This window comes from Lactuca serriola, chromosome 2 (assembly GCF_051521515.1).
Source record: "Lactuca serriola cultivar US96UC23 chromosome 2, Lser_US96UC23_V15, whole genome shotgun sequence".
NCBI lineage: Eukaryota > Viridiplantae > Streptophyta > Magnoliopsida > Asterales > Asteraceae > Lactuca > Lactuca serriola.
Genome location: NC_136409.1, coordinates 117,452,816 through 117,457,717, shown reverse-complemented (window position 1 = coordinate 117,457,717; position 4,902 = coordinate 117,452,816). Strand labels below are relative to the sequence as shown.

At 36.8% G+C, this 4,902-nt stretch overlaps 1 pseudogene; it reads right to left on the bottom strand.

Annotated features, from left to right (window-relative positions):
* Positions 1-341: 341 nt before the first annotated feature.
* On the bottom strand, positions 342-2,561 carry LOC145086674 (coronatine-insensitive protein 1 pseudogene; annotated as a pseudogene).
* Between the last annotated feature and the right edge of the window lie 2,341 nt (positions 2,562-4,902).

The window sequence follows — 4,902 nt, the reverse complement described above, 5'->3', positions numbered from 1 at the left end:
GCTATTTTTGCATTTAACCAAAAAGAAAAATCTTGTGCCTCTTTACCCATCTTAAAAAATTAGTGATATCATATTAGAATACATTTCGTAATGTTTGTGAAATTACAACTCTCTATATACAAACCAACAAGAGCATATAATAATGTGACCAAAATTGCATAAAACGTTGGCGAATATGAATAAAACCAAGAATATGAATAAATTCTAATACTAATTTTTCAAAAATACCTTCTTTTTAAGAACCTCTCTTATATCTTTTTGTTACAACAACTTAAACATTATATTATTAAACAATAAATATAACCACACACTTCGATCAACCCAGAAATATATAAACTCAATAAAACTTTAACAACAAATTTAATATTAATGAATAGTATAACACCAAATCACAATATTCCATGAGATAACAATATCATAACCCATAAGATAACTTTATTGTCTAAAACAAATAAAAAAATAGAAATTTTTTTCATAAAAACCTGATTATTATTGAAGATGATGATTCAAAGGTGGGTAAAGAGGAAGAACAGACCCTGGAAAATCAGTCCTCTGTCCAGCAAGTGAATAATAAGCAAGCAAAGAAGGTGGTTGTCTTTGCTCCATATTTCCATGTGCCACGTCATCATTTTGTCTTTCAGAACTAATCAACTCCATATTCCAAAATGCCCTTGCCATTCCCAAAATCCCACAACCATTTTCACTCACTCTATACCCTTGAACCCATAAATACCTCAAAGAAGCTAAATTCATCACAAATGAAGAAAGTGCTTCTTCACTAAAAGCACATCCTCGCATTTCAAGCTTCTGCAACTTCGGACACCCTTTTGATAACTCCAAAAGCCCCAAATCAGAATCACCTGAAAACCCTAGAAGCATGTATCGAACATTTCGTGCGTATTTACCAATATACCCCAACCCGACATCGGTCAAACCACCAGGTCGAAGATAAATTCCTAATCTTTGTAGTTTCATGCATCCGTTGAGTAATGCTCGAACCCCGTTGTCCAAGGGTAATTCGGTAATTTGATCTTGTTTATCGAGTAGGATGATGCGGAAATCGTAGAGGTTTTTCAGGTGAGTTCCTATACATTCGAATGCTTCGTTTGATATGTCTGTGACATTTACGTGTAAGCATTCTAATTCCAGGCATCCTTGTGCTAGAGAAATCAAACCGGTTTGTGAAACTAAACCCTCTTCGTCATCGCCTCTTTCGATTTTGATCCTGCGAAGCTTCTTGCAGAATTGACTGATGATTTGTAGACCTCTGTCGCAGATTACATCGCGGGTGTCGAGGATTTCTAGGTTTGGACACCTTTGGAGAAGAAAGCAGTGGTCGTCTGTGTCGAATAGAGCGTAGAGAAGATCGAGTTTTGTTAAGCGGGAAGTGAAAGGGATGATTACAGGGATTTCGGGTTGGCTCATGTAATTCAACGCCATGGAAGTTAGAAGTGGAGGGAATTTCAATCCGGCGTAGATTTCAGGTTGATCGCTGAAAGCGCCACCACCGAATTCTTGTAATTTCACTGCGTAGTTGAAGAAATCGGAAAGGTCTGTGAGGTCGCATTCGCTGATTTTCACTGATACTAACGATTCGCTGCAGTTTTTTGCGATGAGTTCTAGATCTTTGAAATCGAACTTGACCAGATCTGTCATGTAGAAGTTTAACGATTCCATGGCTGTGTTACGCAAAGCTAGCTCATGTAACCATTCGCCGTCCTTTTCGACGATTAAGCTCTCTTGTAGATACAGAATTCTCAAATTGTTACATCGCTTACCGATTTGGAGTAGCCCGTCTGTTGAAAACCCTGAGCACAAATCAAGCTTCAAAACCCTAAGTTCTTGACCACGGGTTCGGGTTAATAAATCGATATCGGAATCACGAACAATCATTCGCCGGAAATGGATAGATTTCAAGCAATTTAATGAACTCGAGATTTCTCTAACCCACGGCGTGACGTAACCACCCCAATCCTCGGGGATCAGATCGAACATAGCTGCTCGTGGCTTTCCTTTTATGGTTAACGACTCGAGAAGGGGAAACCGTTGACGTAGACGGAGAGGCGTCGTGGCGTAACACATAGCGATGGTTACATGCTTCCGGGTAACACCGTCGAGCTCGCACCATTTCCGGCAAACTAAAGAGACGGAGCTCCGGTCACGGCAGTCGTGTATGTACGGTACTACGCAGTTGAATACCGTATCGGTAAACTCGCTTGAATCTGTTTCCGATCGAAACGCCTTAAGATCCTCCTGCATATTCTTCAAATTCAAAACCAGAAACTAACTAATCGAATTGAAAAGAACGAAAACCCTAAAAGGGTTCCACTTCCACTTCCACTATTTCTTCTTTGTAGAAACAAAGCCGAATCATTTCAAAAACATGAATTAGGAAATGAAAGAGTGAAACTAGGGTGGTTTTAGCACGAACGGGAGTCCTGTCGCCGGCGAAAACCAGGGAGATGCCGTTGTTTTTGAGATAAGGACGGCGGAGCCAATCAAAGACGATAAAATTTGTTAGAAATAAATATGGATTTTGTTCGGCGGTTAAAGCGGACAGAGAATCGGGCCGGCATTATAAACCCTTTGAGAGTGGTCCCCACCATTTAACTACAACCATTTACTTACACGTATTTTCAAATGGACCCATATATTTTACGAAAATCTACAAACCATTGTCGAATTATGTCGACTGTATAATTAACAAAATAATGTTATTATTTTGGAATTTAATTTCATACATTTCGGACATCGTATTTGCTCGACTGCGGTCCAAAATGTACAATTATGAAGTTACTAATATCAACATTTGTACACCATTTCTTGGTATTTTGTAGATATTGTATTAGAAATTGTTTAAAATAGTTTGGCATCTATATTTCTATTAGTGAAATGAGTATATGTAATGAGTTTATTAGAGTGCTGATTTGTAGTTGGAGATGATAGGTATTGTATTGTTCCAAATTACACATGTTATGTTTGTGGATTTAACTAACTATATTGATTTTTCTATGTTGGTTAAATTGGTAGCTTCGAAGTCCATGAGTTAGATATGTTTGTCCTTTTAATGTTCCAGATCAAATATAGTTATGCAAATTATTGACGATGGAGATATATATTTTCAAAGTATTGTGATTGGTATGCCTCTTGACACGGTACATGGTACAGTTGTTTGTTGTTAATTATTTTGTCGAAAGTGGTGATAATCGATCGTAGGAAAAAATTGTTCCGGTGGCAATGGATGGTCTGGTACCGAAACAAACCAAACATGTAATTTATTACCTATGACACTAAGTCATATGAAGCTGGGGAATGCAAACAAGTTTCTTATGACAAGCTTGTACGTGAGGGTGATGTTATGTATAAAGGTAAGAATGTTGCTCTTGATGCTAAAGTGTTTGATCGATGGAAAATTTTAAGTGTTTTTTTTTATTACAATGATGATGACACTCAAATCTTATGACGAGGAAATTGTGCCTTAACAACATCGTAAGGATAATTACTCATATTATTTTTCTTATTCCAAATAAATTAAACTACTCATTGGAGAATGTCAGATCCATTATCGTTGCCCAAATTTTCTACCCAAAAAAACGTAAAGTTTAACTACAACACAACCCCTCTTCGCATATCAAGTTGTTACAATTGTACAAAATCAAAGATCTTAAGCGGGCATTAGGAACGAAATGTGTTGAGGATGATTTTAAATTACAATCAACAAATCTACAAGAGAGATATTTGAAGCGGTTTGCTTCGATAAAGATTGTAAATGGCGCCAAGACTCTAAAATATAAGATTACATAAACTTTTCAGTTTTCAAGTCCGAATATTAGCAAAAAAACAACACTTACTCAAACACACGGTTGCGTCCCCAACATCGCCAAGCCAAAAAGAAAATGTTGGGTCACTTCTTAAATGATATATTAGATGTCAGTACATGAAATATGTTGCATGGAAAGCAAGCTTAAAGATATATAAATGACTGTTTTATTGTTCATATTTCGTTCTGACAAACAAGGAGAGCGAAAATGTATTCTCTTGATCTATTGAGAGTGCCTCCTAAAGAAGGATTTCTAAGAATCCATGTATAATGTTACAAATTATATATAAAAAAGAATCCAGGGATGATTCCACACATAAAGACAGATGACAACAATCAATTTGAATACTTTTTGGTTGATACGTGTTGCACGAAAATAATATTATTCAAACTTTAATTGTACTTGTTATAAACTTTTGGGATCTGATTACTAATCTAATTTTTTTTATATATTCTAATTTTTTTTTTATATTAGAGCGTTTCAATCTTGCTTACATCTTTGTATTGTCATTGACGATCCCCACCTTAAAGTGAAAATACATGGGATGTTCCCAGCAGTAACCATGAATGACAATAACCAAATCTTGTCACTTGCATTTGGAGTTGGAAAAAAAGCGTGTTGCTCTCCTTTGTGAGGCGCGTCGCGCCTCTGTTCAAATCCCGAAAATGTTTGTTTCGGTGTACGTATTCGTGTGCAATATGGAAACATGGCCACCGCATCCTGGTAAAGACCATACCACGTCGTGATGTTGTAAAATATATAAATATTCGAATTCTCAACTATAATTGTGGTGTACCCATTGGTAGCCTTAGGCTGCGACTTTTACTTGACTTTTGACATCCATAAGCCCTAGAGGGTCGATTTCGAAGCTAGATAGTTGATTGGAGCATGGATTTGAGGATTCAAGCGCTATTCGCATTGGGATTTCACTTCGGGCTTGGTTGATGATCGTGTCTCACAATCTTTTGGTGATGTTTTTCTGCTTTAGTTTTACCGATTATGGTGTAAAAACATTTTCTTTCACTAGATGTAGATTGTAACAATTGGTAAAATTAGGTCAAAGTTCGTCGGTCGAACCACT